Source organism: Alligator sinensis, unplaced genomic scaffold (genome assembly GCF_000455745.1).
Source record: "Alligator sinensis unplaced genomic scaffold, ASM45574v1 scaffold219_2, whole genome shotgun sequence".
NCBI lineage: Eukaryota > Metazoa > Chordata > Crocodylia > Alligatoridae > Alligator > Alligator sinensis.
The window spans coordinates 387,014-405,369 of record NW_005842822.1 but is presented as its reverse complement, the minus strand read 5'-3'; the positions used below and the strand labels follow the sequence as shown (position 1 = coordinate 405,369).

The following is an 18,356-nucleotide window of genomic DNA, read 5'->3' as shown; positions in this document are numbered from 1 at the left end:
GTCACTTCCCGGGAAGCCCCCGGGGGAGCGTGGAGTGCCCACCATCTTGGAGGCGGGCAAGCTGCCGTCTGCCTCAGGATGGAGGCAGGGGCCATCTTGGGTTGGGGCAGAAGGGCTCGTTTGGCCGATGAGAGTCAGAGGGGTGAAGCCAGAGCGATGCCTGAGCGGCCATGTTGAAATAGGGCATTTAGCCTTCCCTTCCCCGCTTTCCTTGGGGGCGGAGAGAGCAGAGTGTGGGGCCTGGGCGGGCAGAGGCTTCCCCTCCCCCACGGGGAGAGGGAGGAGCGCCTTACGGGTGCACCGCTCGCACCGCACTCGCTAAAAGGAAGAACTTCTGTACTCTCTGAGCCCCCAAGGCCTGGAGCAGACTCCTCCCGGAGGTGGTGTCAGTACGTATTCTGGACACTTTTAAGAAACATTTGGATACTTATCTTGCTGGGATCATTTGACCCTCCCTGACTTCCTTCCCCTTGGGCAGTGGGCTGGACCCGATGGTCTTAGGAGGTCCCTTCCAGCCCTAATGTCTGTGAATCTGCAAATGTGCCATGCTGCAGCCACCCCAGCCCCATTAGTCCTGACCCAGCTAGGCTCAAACTCCAGGGGGGCCCAAAATCAGGGAAGCCGTGTGCTTGGGGGGGTTGTTTCTGTTTGCTGTGTCTCAGTATTGGAGCCCCTTAGGGTCACATTTCTGAGCTTTTCTCTGGAAACTGCCAGGCTTGAAAGGTCATTACTTTTAATCAGCAATCCTGGGACTCCGGGAGCTGGCACTTCATGAAATACACACCACATACCCAGAGGCATGGGGAGCAAGCACCTTGCCCAAGCTTGTAAAGGAAGGGAGCCAAGGCCCAGCCACTTGTTCACAGATTCATAGACTGTTCATGGCTAGAAGGGACCTCCGAAGATCATTGGGTCCAGTCCCCTGCACCAGGCAGGAAAGACAACTGGGATCAGGGGACTCCAGCAAGGTGCCCTCCAGTCTCCTCTTGAAAACTTCCCAGGTAGGTGATTGCACCACCTCTGGAGGGAGCTTATTCCACAGTCTGGACACCCTAGTAGTGAAGTAGGTTTTCCTAGTGTTAAGCCTGAATCAGTTTTCTAGGGTTTGTGACCATTACTCGTACTTTTCCCCAAGGGTGCTCTGGTGAACAGTTCACCAAGCCCTTGATGTACGCTTCTGATGTAGCGGTAAGCTGCTACCAAGTCCCCTCTCAGCCTTCTCTTTTTCAGGCTGAAGATTCCCAGATCCCTCAACATTTCTTCATACGGCTTGCTGTGCAGAAAGGCTCGCTCTCCCTTTCTCTGTGCTTACCAGCCTCAGTCACTCCAACCGCACAGGGTGTGGTGTCTTTTGCAACGAAGGCACTACAACTGCTAGTGCTGACCGCTAGTTTAAAGCCAAATGTGTTGTGAGGGTGAACCTAGGGCAGGTGTTGGGGGAGAAGGATTGTGCTGTGTGTGTCTTCTCCCAGTCTCACGCTGCATTTTTCCTGCAGAAAAAGTTACAGGGTTATAATAAAGGGGGTTCAGGAGTGAGGACCACAAGAATTAGAAGGGATGGGGAAAGACTTCTACAAAGAGTTTGAAAAGAGTGAGAACATAAGGTATAATGGATGTGAATAGGAGGAGACACAGTAAAAATACACAACATCATGAAGAGCAAAGAGAAAGTAATTTGGGATCTTCTCGTTACTTGTCTCATAACACAATAACAAAGGGGAAAATTCAAAACTGAGCAAAGGAAATGCCTTTTTGCACTACTCATGGTTATCTTGTGGAATTCATTGCCCTCAGATATCACAAGAGATCAGGAGGTTATCAGGGTTCAGAAAGGACTGGAGATGTATATAGATAACAAAACCATGCAGTTATAAACCCTTGAGCATCAAAGCATGACTTTAGCCCCTGGCACTTCGGGGAACGTTGAAAATGAATTGGAGTAAGTTTCTTTGCAACTCTTTTCTGCAGTTCTCTTGCCCCTTCCTCTGAAAAATCTGGTGGTGGCAACTGTTGGACATGTGCCAGGGATTAGATAGGCAACTGGGCTGATCCAGCAATTCTGTTCCTGTAATCCTCTCTTTATTTGGGGAAGGGATCCCAAAGTCAGTGTTTCACTCTCTACCTTGCAGCTTTGTCACCTCAGGGCAAAATGCTTAGGTCCCAGTTCTGCAAAGCACATAGTCCTATCTGACTGACTATCCTAACCAGGCAGAAGGCAGGGTAGAGATACACTTTATAGACAAACTAGAGAGCCCAAGCTTTTGTGAACTCAAGTTCACTTAATCAGATGCACAACTTGTGACAACACCCCTGGAGCTCAAGTCCAGTTTGGGACCTTTTTGACCATCTGAATTTTCTGGAGCTATCAGCCCCAGTGAGTAAATGGGCTATTAGAAATGGAAGAGAGAAGATTCAGCTTTCAAATTCTGCATGTAAAATGTGACACAGGGTCTGATCCATAGTTCTGGAAGAGAGGGAGGAGACACGTACAAAGACTGGGTTTGGGAGTATGGCTGTGATTACACTAAGGTTCTGCTCCAGTTGGATAATCTTTGCTTTTTCCAGTTTGTGCTTTTATCATTTTATTTGTTTGTTGCTCAAAGGGGAATACCTAGGTTTTCCTGAAGAAGTGTATTGTAAGGAAGAATTTAAAGAAGAAAGAACAAAGGGTTGGGTCCAGGAGAGTATTCAAGGTATGCTCAATTTTTAAAACTTTTAATCACTCTGTTGTACAGAGAGAGACAGACAGACAGAGAGAGAGAGAGAGTGAGAAACAACCCTTGGAAATTAGTCAAAACAGTAATATATGACAGAACACTGAGAACAAAACAGTAATAGTCACAGCAGAAAATAGCACTAAAAATATAATATATTTGGATATTCTATATTGCAAATCCATATGCAGTATTAGTAAATAGTCCCTTAGCTTAAAGTAGTTGAAGTTATTTACAGAAGCATATCTGGAATCAGAGCCAAATCCTCTGTGCTCTAACTTCTTTGGCTTCACGAAACTGACTCTCTATAACACAATACAGTACAAAACAAATGATAAGACCAAGAGAGAGATTAGGGCCTAGTTCCTGCAAATACTTAAGCACATGCTTAACTGTAAGATCTTAGATGGATAATGTTAAAATGTGTTTAAGACTTGGATCCTGTATACATAATATAAGTGTTAAAAACAATTCACAAATAATGTTTATCAAGCATGAACTATGCTAAATCATTGTAAAGCTTTGGGAAAATATATTCTAAATTTCAATTAGCTTAGGAATGTTACTGCAGCTGAGGCTATCACACGAGAAATTAGTTATTATATTGCTCTATTACTATTATATTTTGCCCCCTGGTGGCTGTTCCACTTTCTTCAAATAGAGGTCTCATACTGTAAGAAGTCCCTGTTGACCTGAAAGGAAGTAAAAGGAAGTTGGGGGGGAGGTAAGGGTGGAGAACAGGAAACAGGATTACGTAACACTTAAAGATATACTATCTTGACCATTGTAGACTGTTCTGTTTGGATATGAAGGGGCGGGGGTGGTGGTGAATCTCTGAAAACAGGAAAATACAAAGCATTGTAAAAAAGAAATAAGCAGTCCATCTCAATATCCACTGAAGACTTAAAGACCGCATATACTGGTTTTCATAATACAATACTGTACTATGCAGTAATATCTTATCATTTCTGACTCCAGCTATGATCAGTTTTTGTCTCTTATATCATCCTGCCCAGCTACACCTGGCTCCCTCTGGAAAGTCCTCTCTGATGGATCAGGTATCTGAAAAGATATGTTCATCTCCCTGGCTGTGAAGGCTGTGTGGACAGTGCAGGTCATCAGTTCGGGTGCTGTAGGACCTAATGGCCATCTACCTCATCCAGACTTGTCTCCAGACGTCTTGAGACTGTTGTGCCAATAGATTCAGAGAGACCTGGATGAGAGAGTGAGGGTGACTCTGTGCAACTTTCCCTCACTTAAATCCAACTCATGTGCAAGCCATGACATCATCTATATCCCCCCATAGATACACTCAAGTCCTATGGTAATGGGCGAGCAGCAAAACAGCAGGTGTGAATACACTGGGAGCTGTAAATGCAAATCTGCACACAGGCAGCTCAGGGTATAGGGTCACTTTTTGCTGGACCAAAGCAGCAGTGGAATTTGGCACCCCCCTGGGTGACTGAGCAGCCCTATTTAGGATCACACTGATCACCTCTGTAGCATGAGAAAAAGGCTAGAAAAGGTGCCCTAAACATTGTCAACTTCACCTTAACTCTGGTCAGCATAAGGTGCTCACTATAGTTGTCAAAAATCACGCACAAAGACAAAAAAGACAAAGGTGACACCACACGCCATTGTTGCTTGGGATGTGCACACACTAATGGACTGTACAAACAGCAGATAGACCAGAGAGAAGAAGACGGACATTTTGTATAAAAACCTTTTTGCTGTTTCGCATGTGAAGCTTGCAATATTGTAGCTAGTGTGAATGTAGCGCTCATAAAAGATTCACAACCCTAGATAACGCAGTCTTCTCCTAAGTTATATAGGATAGATATGGTACATCAGAGCCACTGGTGCTTCATATTTCCCCTTGCTTCCCTGGCAGAGTGCATGGAAAAGGCCACCCCTAAGACAAGTGTAGCTCAGGTCTTTATACCCATTCATTGTCCTCAATGCTAAGGTTGTTACCACAGCCTGTTATCAAATCCTTTGGCTGATTGGATACTTGACATTAAAAACTTGTGGGACCAGTGACTTGAATCAAATTAGAAAACATGTACTGTCTTTTCCTTGGAAAAAGCATATGCAGTATGTACCTAGGGACTCCACAGCATGCAGAATCTTTTGATTCTGAATGTAACCATAAGTAGTAGTAGTTGTATATTTACTTTCACTAAAACAACACAATAAAATGAATTATTACAATTATACATCATAAAATAATAAAAAAATAAATTATATAAATGTTAAAAGTGTAAAATAAGATTATCCATTCTACTAGTTTATACAAAATTAAAATGGAACATGGTATATGATATGAATGTAATTGTCAACATCCTCCATGCTGTCTAGTATCAGTAAATGTACTCCTCATTATGGAGAGGAAGTTGTGCGGGCCGGGAGCGACCTGGGCCCTTTTCCGTGCTGCACGCGGGCTGTGGCCAGCAGCCCGGGCACGCTGGATCGGAGAGGGAGGGTGACGAGCTGGAATTAGGCACAGACGCTTAACGGTAAATTTTAAAGATTATTTACTTACACCAGAGATGGCAGTGGTGTAGGCTGGAAAACTTGCTTGAGTTGCGGTTACAGACACAGATGACACGGACGGTCGCGTGGAGTTTGCTAGGCTCCACGGAACAGAGCTCCGGATGCTCTGGGTGAACGCGCCACCAAAATCGGAATCGGAGATACGTCTTATAAATTCTTTCCGCTCGAAGACGGGAAGAGGTGGGCGACCAAGCTCCTCTGAATCTCACCCAGGGTCTCTATTGCCCGGCCGCGTATCCAGGGTCTCCACGAGATGGATGTGGAGTCCTCTTCGGCTTGGGCGGAAACTGCTCAAGCCTCTTATACGGCTAACAGGCCAATTGTTAGCCGCCACGTGGGAATAATTTAGAACTAGCCAATAGCGGGGAACGAATTTGCATACGGGTGGCGGGAACTCTTTTGCACCATGCATTTCTCTTGTAACTTGAGCAATGCACTCTGCAAAAGAAGCTGCAAAGAGGCGGGAAACTCGTCCCTGCACCGGGGTTCTCCTCTGCAATAGGAAACTCTCCCGTGCAATGAAGTTGCAACCTGGCGGGGATAATTCTGGTGCCGAAGCACACACAAAATTATGCCTTTGGGTCATGACAGAAGTGAGAAGTTTTACTGTACTTCCAGTCCTGAAGAAAAGGGGCTCCTTATTCCATAATTTGTATGACCCAGGCTGCAATTATATTAGACTTTCGGGCCTACAGAGCCACCCCATATTGTCCCCCTTATTGTTAGAGTCCTTTGAATATATCTAATCCCAATTTGCACTAAGAAAGTCATTTGGTCTAGTTGTTTCACCTGTGAAGATAACCTTTAACATGTAAAAGTTTCAAATTTTGTTACAGTTGAAAGTTTGGTGCTATTATTTTCCATAAATATCTGTGAATATTAGGGGTGCACTGATAGAGATTTTGGGACTGATACCGATAGCTGATTTTTAAGGAGGCATAACGACCAATACTGATCCGACTTCCAAAACATCATTTCCAACATTGGAAAACTGTATGCAGCTGGTAAGTCTGTTGTGGTGGAAGGGGAGGGAGGAGGGAAGGGGGGTGCCCTGCAGTGAGGGAGGAGTGGGGCTGGGGTTAGGGCAGGCGCTGGGGCAGGGTGCAGGACACAGCTGCGGCTTGTCCGGAGGGTATGGGGGCGGCTCCTGCCACTACATGCACCCTGGGATGGCATGGGGGGGTGTGTTCCCTTGGGACTTCACAGGGCAGGGCGGGGTGGGAGGAGGATGCACCTGTGGACTGGGACCAGGGCTGCGCCAGGCTCTTCCTGGTAGGGGCAGGGCCGGGCTGTGCTCAGGGCGGGGGGCGGCAGTGCTGCGAGGGGGCTATGGGGCTGCAGCCACCCCAGAATTCACCATAGCCTCCCATAGTCCCCGCTCCCAGTGCCACTGCCCCCTGCCCCAAGCACAACTCGGCCCAACCCCTCCCACAACATGCCGGGAAGAGCCTGGTGCAGCCCTGGCCCCAGCCCACAGTGGCAGTCCACCCCACCTACACCCCACACAAATCCAGGGGCACCCCCCAGTGCCCTCCCAAGGTGCACGCTGTGACAAGAGCTGCCCCCCACTTGTGCCCCCAGGATGAGCCACAGCTCTGCTCCACGCCCTGCTTTGGCCCGGCTGGACAGCACCTGCCCTAGCCCCTGCCCCACTTCCTTCCTCACCACGGGGGTCTTAATCTGCGCACCCCACTCCCCTTCCTTCTCCCTCCCCTTCTACTACAACAGACTTACCAGCCACACATGGTTCTCCAAGCTGCTGGGCTGTGCTCCTGGCTGCCTACATGCTGGGTTGTGGCTGCACACATGCATGGGCATTTACTAGCCAAATTATCAGCCACATCAGGCCGATTTCCCATACACTCTATTTTTTTTATAGATGTATCAGTGCACCTCTAGTGAATATTATCCATAACTTCATAAAAATTAAATCCAGAAGGGATCACTAAATCCTCTGGTCTGGTCCCCTGTATATCACAGGCCTTAAATAGTCTCATAAGTTCTCTCTAACTAGCCCCAAATTTTGTTTACACAAAATACACATATGGTATATATTCCTATCCTTATTTTATATGGATCCCAGAAATTCAGGCCACACGGTTTGTAGTTTGATTTCATCTCTGATTTACAACTGAAGGATGGGGCATTTTGCCTGAAGCTGGATTTTCTTTTTATGTGTGTACTTGTTCTTAAGCACCAACTGCCTGACTGCCCAACTCAGTCTTCTAGTTCAGACTTTTGCCACAAGAGGGCAATCCAATGGAAGAGCCTTCTTCCAGCCAGTACAAAAGGGTGGGGAGGAGAGGAGGAATGGAAAACCCCATGTTTCCTCTTGGTTTTATGCATATGCATCCTCAGAGTGTTAGTGGATGCTGACTTCAGTGGAGATATACAATAAATAAGTTAGGCCCCAGTATGCTTTTACATGTATGTACTCTGTCTAACAGAACATGCATAATTTAGTGGATATTTAGTTTATCGAGAAATGGATACCTGACGTACTCTTGCCCAGTCTTGCAATTTCTGCCTGTTTCTCACAATAGTTACTATTTTTCTTAAAGGTTCAGCTTCCAGGAAGATAGCTGTATGTGAAAATCCTAACTTTCGTTAATGGAGGTAATTACCAACCTATTTCAGAGTTATAAAACCCTGAAATGTGATGTACTAGATGTGTATGGAGTTATTATTCATCTAGTGGTATCCTATGTATTGAGAAATTCTGAAATCTCTACAATGATTTTAACTTTAAATGTTAATATCTATTTTAATAGGCTTTTCACATCCTAACAATGAGTATTTTCTTTGGAGGGGCAGCAATTATTAATGTTTTATTTTATTTTATTTTCATTTATTTAAAAAAAAATATAAGCACAGTCAATGAGATGCAAGTGCTTCCCATCAGAAGAGGTAGGTTAACAAAAGATGAGGAAGAGGCCTGGCATTATAACATTTCTGCTTGTAGAGAAGATAGATCATTAAAATGCCCACTGAAAACATACTGTCCTGGCAAGACTTATAGTTATGTAGACAAGTAAACCTTATCAATCCAACGCAGACAAGCAGTTATGTGTCCCCCACGTTCCCCCCCTCCAAGAAGTCACTCCACTAATATCTGGACATATGCTTAGACTGAAGAGAGCAAAACGTGGTCCTGGTCCTGGTCCTGGTCTTGGTCTCGGCTGGGCATCACAGAAACCTGCCAAACACACTAATCACAGCACAGAGCCCAATAAGCAGTGTTAGCTTCTAAAACTGGTCTGGTCCTTATACCCACTGGCCCTTACACCCCAGAGTTGTCCCAGAATTGTACTATATCTATACATAGAATGTGGGCCTGATTTCTAATCACACCCCTTCTTGCTCTAAGGAGACCTAATAAGTACGAGACACTTGAGCAGATCTCCCTGTTTCAATGTAATGTCTGTCTCACTGGGTGCATCAACACAAGATGTTTACTGCAGAGCGTCTGCAGTAAATGTCTTGTGGCTACATGTGCAGGGCTATTAGGCTGGAGTAAACTAGTAAATTCCACAGCAGGGTAGTACTTGCAAATACAAGTACTATCCTGCCATAGAATTTTATACAATGGAGCACTGCACATGTAGACACTGAGGCAGCTGGCTGGAGCATGAGGGTGCTTCAGTACAGGGGCTTCCTGCTGGCTAATGCACACCGGAGCACTCTTGTGCCCCACTCCGACCATCTGCAGCATGTTGAGCTGGGGTGGAGTGCAAGAGTCCGAAGGATACTCACTTGAAGTTCAACCCTGGCCAGGAGCATGGATCTCACCATACCAGGACATCCACGCTGTGATGGGAGCTTCCTGTCCACACCTGCCCAGCTTTACTTCCTCTCCAGGTGAAGCAGATTGGGGCTAATCTGCAGTGTGGGCAATATCCGGGGGCGGAAAATGGAGCTGGGGGAGAGGAGAAGAGAGTAGTCTGGGAGCCAGAGATGCAGGAGGAAGGCGGCCACAGCTGGGTGAGCCCCTGGTCGGACTCCGAGGAGAGGGTAATACTCCCACCACGGGAATGAAGAGGCGATGGAAGGCAAAGTGGGGAGAGACCCTGGAAACGGCGGAGGCAATGGATCCGCCTGAACCAGCTGCCACAGGGGTTTTTTCCTTTTGATGTTCTCAGTGCCTGCTCGAGAACCTGGATTGGGACCCGGCATCCCTCCACCTGGGTGTGCAAAAGCGGGGGATCACGTGCCCCAAAGGGGGGTCCCTCGACCGGATCGGCAGTAGGTGGAAAGACGACAAGCTGAGATGGCCACTTCTCCAATACCGGCTGATCAGGGAAGAGGGAGTTCCCCTCCTCGTTAAGTGTCAGACGCCACCAATTAAGCACAGCATAGGCATAAGCAACAAAATATCCAGGAGGAATCCTGGGCAGAGAGCAAACTGCTGGCAGACTCCAAGGGGCAACGAAGCCCCAGCCATCCGGGACCGGACTTCGACAACGTCCCGAAGGCAGGCAAAGACCAAGCCATAAGATTTCAGTTAACCTCAAACAAAAAACATAAAATAAAATAAGAAGAGAGTAAAGAAATTGGTTTTGTGTGGGTCCCTTCATCGCCTGATCCTGAGGCTTCAGGTACTGAGGCAGCCCCGATGGTCGATCCGGGTGTAGGACAGGTAGTCACCACCTCCCTTTCATAAACATCTTCTTATCATCAAAGTCGTGGCAGGAAGGAAGAAATGGCACCAGACCTCACCCAGATTGACCATAAGGGGTGCAGCTACCCTGAGGGGATCAGTGAATGTCAGCGGGACATAGGGGTACATGCCCATACCCGGTGACTACCTGACAGGGAGCAGTCCTGGGCTGGCAGGCTGACCCCTTGGGCCTTCTGCCAGCCTGGGACTACTCCAACCCAACTCAATGTGCTGTGGTCCCTGGCACATGTGTAGACGCAATGCCTAGGAGCAATAAACACAGGCATGATAAGCGCCAGAATTTATTGCTTCACCTTAATGGTATGCATGGATGTGCCCTCTGTGTAGGAACTTAGTGCACATCATTGCTGCTGTCCACACAGCACTGAGAGTGAACTTGAGAGTGAACTGAGAGTGTTTTGTTCAGCGTAGCAACAAAACCTTTGCTTTATCTGTCAGGTAAACATAAATGCATTATTAACAAGCACAGAGATCAAGAGTCAATCAATGTACTGTGCATTTTTTAGATTTTTTTTCTACATGGTTCATGAATAACTGTGTCACACAGAGACATACTTCTGTTACTACAATTAAGTCTTCCTTGGTTTTGTCTCACAGCTGACCTCTGTAGAAGGAAGTCAAAATTATATGAGCCTTGTGCATTCTAAATACATAGAGGATCTGAAATTACCCAACTGCATGTGTAAGTCCCAGATAGTTCGGATATTTAGAATCTTATTTGAATTTCAACAATACACAGCACAGTTACTCTTGGTAACATCAGCCATTCATTTTCTGAACTTTTAGGATGTAAAATGTATCTTCAAAGCACAATCAACCCTGGGAGACTAAAACATTCTGCTTTGATGTTAATTTGGAAGGATATTAATATTGATGAAATAGAAGCTCCTCTGGACATTTCTTTCCTAATCAACTAACGCTGTGTAAATATCAATAAAAATTAGTTGACAATATTTTTTAAGGATTATATCCTTGGGTCTTTACTGTCAGCAGCAAAACTCCCATTAACTTAAGTGCAAACAGGATGTAGGTCTACATGTACAAATATTTAAAAAAAAAAGGTGTTGTGAGGTTTAAAGTAAGTATTAATTCCAAAAACTCAGGTGCCTGTGAGGGAGGGTAGGTTCCTCCTCAGATGCTTTTCAGGATACTTGCTGTCTTCATTCAAACTGTTTTGTTTAGCTGTTTTGTTTTTCTCAGTGCTGGATTTAATGCAAGGCTTCTTCTTCTGCTAATTGCTACACTCATCTCTGCACATGCTCTGTTCTCTTGATCTGTGGTTCAGTGAGAGAGAAACCACCTGGGATATAGCCATGGGGTAAGAGCACAGAGCTCAGAAGAACAGTATTGCTTTCAAGGAATCTCTCATATGATAAATCTGTGAGATTTGCCAAGTCTGGATTCATGTAAATACCTGGGCCTAAGTTACTTGACAGTTGTTTTAAATTGTGTAAATTATAAATCACAAGCAACATATATCGGGCAAACTATAAATCATTTTCAAACTCTGGAACAGCCAAAAAAGTTTTCCAACATTAGAAAAAAGCCATCTGCTCCAGTGACAAAGGTCACAGACCTGGTGAGTCTTGAGGTCCAGCACTACTCCTACTGACATAAATAAAACTAAGAGTGAACACTCAAGAGGATCATTAAAAGCTGAGCTTGAATTGTCCAAACAGCAGAAGAAGGATGTGGGAGGAACTGAGGAAAAGAGAGCAGGATGAACAATTTGACTAGAGAGAAGGGGAAGCAGAGGAGGAAGAAAGGGCGCTAAGAGTAGATAGTGAGAGAGTACTGCACAGGTAATAGACAGTAATAGAATCAAAAACGTTGCCTAAGTACCAAAAATGCTACTTTGGCAGCTGGGTAAGTGCCATTTATGCACATAAAATACAATCGAATTTGGGCCTCTCTGTCCATCAGTCAACAGAGACATTTTGGATTAGTTAAGAGACACAGTTATAGTGATAAAACCCCTAAAAACATGCACCCAGGTATCATCTATGATAGGGGTATCACAGACTGGATGAGGGTCACTGGGCCAGTCTGTGGGTTGGACTGGTCTACACTTGTTCTGTGTGTACTACATGTAGCTGGTCCAGACCCACATGCCATGTTCAGCACTCACTGGCCCCACTCTGGTATCCACTCTGCATGTGGTATACAGGTTTGGCACAGGCACACGCTGCATGGAACTGCACCCTGGTTCCAACATAGCCTGATCCAGACCAGCCCTGGAACCAGTGCAGAGGGCTGATCCAGTGCAGGCGCCACATGCACCCTGGACCCAACCCTCTATGCTGTCTGCAGCACCTGCAGCATTATTCAGCACCTGCAGCAGATTCAGCCGGTGTGCCAGACCGGCTCCATGAGCCACATGCAACATGTGAGGTTAGTTCGAGACACAGGGGTTGGATCATATGTCTCTATAGGACAGATCTGGCTTGTGGACCTTGTTTAACATTCCTGACCTATAGTATTATGTACACATGTTTTTCAAGAGCTAGCATTATAGTTTTTTTATATAAGTGAGTTTAGGGAATTATTTACAACTATTGTATATTTAGGCAACATGGTGTTTTTTATTTGCTTGGCCCTTGTTCGTATCAGCAGTCAATTATGGTACTGCTTGTAACAAACTCATATTCCAGTTACGTTGATTCTCTTTGTAGAACGAGCCATTTTCAATTTTACATTACAAGAGCTAGTATGCTTGCTTCCACACATCCATTTCAATGTACAGAGCCCATGGGCGGATCCAGGGGGAGGTGCAGGGAGTGCAGCTGTACTCCCCCACCCCCCTCCAAAGTTGTGTGGTGCCCCTGCAGTGAGCTCTCTGAAATCATTGACTCCATCAGCACAGCAGCTGCTAGAGCCTGCATGTGCACAGCTCTGGAACCAAGGGAGTGAACACCACCACTGTCCTTTCTCATAGGAGGTATGTTTGGCAAAATTATTTGTATTTGATTTGATCTGCAGTGCCCAGTATAGGACAAGGAGGGGCTTGAATTACTGCTGAAATGAAAGGATATTTTGTTATTGACCCCTTCCATGCCCCTGTATCGTGTCGTTTCAGATGATCTGCTGAGGAAAGCATAGTAGGCCTAATAAATGTGACTGTAGCCAGGGGCAGGGGATAAGGGGGGCTATAGTGGTACAATTACACCCCGCTTTGATTCCTGTCCCGTCCAAACTTCAAAACCAACTCCTGAGAGGCGCAGAAGCATTTATATTCAGGCAGTGCTGAGGGGCTTAATTGACTTTATGGCTTGTTATCATCTACCTGATTCCTGCTAATCGCTCTTCATTTAGCAGGTGTTAATGACTCTCTATCCTTTTTAGTGGTCTTGATGTTCCATTACTCAAACTATTCTTTCTTCTGCAATGTTGCTGTCTAATAGCCATTCCAGGTAATGTCTCTCTTCTTTTTTATAGCTCTGCAGGCTGTTTCAGCTCTAGCTGAAATTCAGGTGTGGTAATACTAACTCAAGTGTAAAAATGACTGACAGTGAAGTATTGGAGGCAGTGTCAAGATGCTCAAGAAGGCTAGATTTTGTTTTACAAATCTAAATAAAAGATGCATATTTAACTATAATGACTACAGGACTAACGATACGTCTTTTGACTGTTTTGCCAAGTTTGTTTGGTTTTTTAACTTTATATGTATTCTAGCAAATCAGTGCACATTCCAATAGTTATATTTGTTTTTGCTTTGATCTTAAACTGAATTATATAGTGCTAACCCCCTCCCATACTATTAAAGTTTATAGTTTTTCTTTAACTGGAGAAAAATATGTGTTGTGTTATATGCTGCACCACACCACCTGCACCCTCCTTTTCAAAAACCTAGATCCACCTATGATTGTACCACATGCACTAGTTCTGATTCTTACTCACATATATACATATACACATATATACACACACACATATACACATATATATCACCCTTCTATACTTTGCATCTCTCCACAGTCAAAAGTGCCTTTTGGTCTTTTTCCATATCAACATCTTCAGGTGAAGCACTGCATAAGAGAATGTACCTGAGACTTTCCCATTTCATGGTTATTTTAACATTAAGACATAGATAAAATACCATGTATAATGAACTTTCAGACACACAGATAATTTACACCTCCCTTACTATGGCTGAATTTTATATTGTGGTACCAGCTTATGTTAGAACAGTCCCTAGGGGAGCCTGTCCTCCCAGTCTGATAGAGGTTCATCAGCCCAAACTGTAGCTTTGTACTAGTGAAACTGCAGATTGTCACCCTCCAACAAATTGTGACAGAAAGGCTTTAGTTTGGACTCAGGACTTGTTTGGTTTTACTTAACTGGAACATTTGAGTTTAGAGTTATGTTTTCTTTTAAAGTAAATTACTATTGCACCTTTAGTCTAGTTTGAGAGTACAGTAGGGAAGTTTCTGTTATCATTGCAGAAGCATCTCAGAACCATGATTATAGCCTAGGACCCCACTGTGCTAGATCTGTTTGACATTTTGTACTGTTCATGCTAACCCTGTGGAGGTAGCCACTACTTTATGATGAACTAATCTAGAGAATTTCTTCAGGCTTTAGTTTTCCGATGAGAAGGTTTCAGGTACAGGAAGTTTCAGGCCCATTTCTTTATCATAGCTAGTGCTATTACTTCCTCAAGTGAGGTGAAATGTCATACATGATTGTTACAATAAAAGTCATAGGAAGAGGGAGATGGAAGAAAGATTTACCTGTGCAGATTCTTCACTCCTGTTTGGGGTGGAACTGTATTAACCACTATGTGAAATTAGAGATCTTGAATTTTTAACCCTTGAAAGTTTCCTTCCATGCCATTCTCTGCTTCTGTTCTCACCTCCAGAGCCTCTTGGCTATTATGGGCAAAGGTAAGCTATAAAAAGAAAGTTCCATGTATCTGAAGTTCCTATTCTAACAAGTCTGATTACCTGATCATTATCTCTATATGCACTGGATTTGGCGACTCCAACTTTCCATGGAAAATTATATAATTGGAGATCGATTACATTGAGGGATGATGAGCCGATCGTCTATGCAGTCCCAGCAGCTTATGATGTTCTACAGGAAATACACATCACTGGTGTCAACTTCCACATTCCATTCATACTTTCAACCCTGCTCTTCTGTCTCTTCTAATAACTTTTGAATCTATTTATTTGACTTACAGTGAAATGAACATCAGCCTTGACACACAAAAGCACTGTTTGCATTTATCATTGCAATGCTATTATTTGACTACAAGAAGAGAAGATTTCTCTCTTAACAGAGAAATGAGTCCTAGAAGGGAGAGGTCTCCAAGGAGACCATTGCAAATATATTGTTCTACGAGCAGCAAACACAGTAACAAATCATGCCTCTGCTCTAAGATCAACATCATCCCCCACGCAATTTTGCAGTTTTGCACTAATTAATTAAATCAGCCAAAACATTTCAAATATCAGAACTACCTGGGCATGTTTGCGTGAATACACACACACATAAAATATGTGGATACATGCATATACATTTAGCCTGTAAACGTAATACCTGCAGGATTCTTTTTGTGACTATTTGTTTTTGCCCATATGAAAATTTTGTCTGCAGGTGGTTGTTCAGATTTGTGCGTGTGTCATGATTTTAAAACATCATCAGAACTTTGCTCCACAGAGGGCCAGTGACAATTCAGACTCAGAAAGCCAAGTCAAACCCTTGTCTGGCCCGATCTAAAAATGGTAACTTTCTCTTTAGGGTAGGGGTGCTCAATTCAAATGTAACTGAGAGCCACATCTGTCCTGCTGTACCATTGCATCCAGCTACGGGGGAGGATCCCCATGATTCTGGAAATTTGTTAGTGGAGGAGCAGTGCTGCTGCTCCCCTGCTGCCAAATCTCTGAACCTATGGGGAGCCCTGGGCTCCCCGTCCATCTGGGAACTTATTACTCCTCCATACAACTGTCTCTTAGGACAGGGTGTAGACACACACAGCCTCTTAACCTTATGATCCTGCATACCAGCAAGGGCTTACAAATCCATAGTGGAATAAAGCTCTAGTGCCAGAGGACATGATCAAAATCATACATACATAAGCATGGTTACAGATGTAAAATGTATAGAAGCAAGAGGAGAATTGGGTCCTGAATTTTTAACCCTGGAAATCTCCCTCCCATGCCACTTCACATCCCCAGAGCCTCTTTCCTATTCTGGACAAAGGTAAGCTGTAATCAGAAAGTCCCATATATCTGAACTTCCTAGCCCTAACATTATTCCTATGTGCATTAGTATTTGTGAGTCACACAGCCTTTATCTCAAAGTCTTTGCTCAGTCTTTGCTTGGGGAAAGCTTTTATTAAGGTCAATGGGAAATCTGCTTGCGTAAGGATACAGCAGGACTTCTGGATTTGGCCCAGTGCATCTATAAAAAGAACGGAGTTGCAAGAAAATGAAAAGCCTGCATTCCAGATCTGCTGAGCAATGGGTTTTGAGTCCAGGATTTTCCCTGAGCGGTGGGGAATGCACACCATAAAATGCATTAAAAAATGGGTGACAAAGCAGTGGAGAACCTGACATTTTTTTACTGCAGCATGTTCCTTTTCTTCTTTTGTTTTTGGAAGGGCAGCCTTTTGTGCACCTTTTCTAGTAAAGAGGCTATTGGGAGTAGCTTGTAGCATTATGTAAGGTGGGGCCCATCTATGCACCTCATTGAACACCCAGTTTGGGCTGGCATTAGAAAATTATTATGAGACTGGGTCTTACGCATTGTCTGTCATGTCCATCCATCTACCGCCTAAGCTGGTCATTTCATGATAATAGCTAGCACTTATTCTGTTTATCCAGACACCCCAAAATACTTGACAAACTGATTTGTAAGCCTCATATATGTAGCAGTCTCTCCTTCCATCACTCATGTTCAGCCACTTTGAAACAAAAAGGTGGCAGACCAAACAGCAAACAAGAAAGCTGAACCTGAAACAGCTTGGGGCAAAAAGGAAAGAATGTGGGCCAAATTTATCCCTAATTTAAGCTCTTTGTCACCGTAGCCTTCCATGCCTATCTACCCAAGTGTCACGCCTCTGGGTCTCCTTTGAGCCTCGCCGCTGCCTTTGGGACTGCACAGTCGGGCTACTAGGAGCGGCCTTCGGTCAGCTCCCCCACGGGTCTTTCCTGCCATGTCTTTGATGGTAATTAGTCTTCTAGCAGGAGGAAGGTGTTTGGTCCCGTCTCCCCAGGAACCTCCCCTTGGTCATCCTCACGGCCTCTGCTTCTCGGGGCTCCACCTCCCCTACACCCCACCTAACGCCAACTGTGATGTTAACCGTCAGGGCCAGTGTTCTGGCCCTCACTGACGCTCAGTTTCTCAAGGGCTGTGGCTGTGGGCTACAGATGGCACTAGCACCAAGCGTCGACTATCACCCTTCAGTGTTCCTCGGTTCACGCGGGGTCTGGCTCCGCCTGGGCCCTTGCTGGCCCTACTTGTCTTCCATGGCTCCCCCTCTAGGGTGCCACCACGTCTCCTCCGCTGCAGGACCTATGGTCCTCCCCAACCCCTCCGGGTCAGTTGGGGACATCACTTCCTTTTCCTCTTCCCCCAGCTTCCTTCTTGACAGGCTTTTTATCCCAGCGCTAGGTGGCTGCCTGGCCAATCGCCCTCAGCACGCTCTTACAAAGCACACCCAAACAGACGCGGGAGCCATTCCTGACTCCACTGCAGGTTTTCCCTTTGATCTTGAACTTTCGCTATTGGCAGCCGCCGGCGCGGCATCCCACCACCTTTCTCCTGCTGCAGGTAAGTTTTCTCTACACACCCCCCCGTTTAAGTTGCCTTGGCGCATCTTGTTATTCATTTCTTTCCTCTCTACGCACCTCGATAAGAAATCAGCAACATGATTAGCCGACCCTGGTCTATATCTTACTTTGAATTTAAACGGCTGTAGCGACAATGCCCATTGGGTTATATGGGCATTATTGTGCTTAAACTTATTTAGCCACTGTAGGGGTGCATGATCAGTAACCAGGTTGAACTCTCACCCCATTAAGTAATATCTAAAGTAGTTCACCGACCACTTTATGGCTAGGCACTCCCTCTTGATGGTAGAATACCTGGTTTCTGCACTGTTTAGCTTTCAGCTAGCATTGGTGATTGGACGATCTGCACATCCTTGTTCCTGGCAAAGCACAGCACCTATGGCTGACTCAGAGGCATTGGTCTGTAGAATGAAAGTTTTTTAGAAGCTGGGTGTTATGACAACCACCTCACTACACAAATCTTTCTTGACTTCTTCAAACCTATTTTCCATCTCCGGTGTCCACTTTATGGGGCCCTGTACCTTCCCTTTTATAGCCTCCTGTGGCAGAGCACAGGGTGTGTCTGCCACTTTAAGGGCCTGGAGCTGGCAGCCTCCAGGTGCCTGATTAGGGCAG

At 45.2% G+C, this 18,356-nt stretch overlaps 1 long non-coding RNA gene across 1 annotated transcript; it reads left to right on the top strand.

Moving 5' to 3' along the window:
* The first annotated feature begins 222 nt into the window (after positions 1 to 222).
* On the top strand, positions 223 to 4,516 carry LOC102375323. Its single transcript, XR_325126.2, has 3 exons — positions 223 to 389; positions 2,604 to 2,693; positions 3,731 to 4,516. It is a non-coding gene; the product is annotated as an uncharacterized LOC102375323 (long non-coding RNA).
* The last annotated feature ends 13,840 nt before the right edge of the window (positions 4,517 to 18,356 follow it).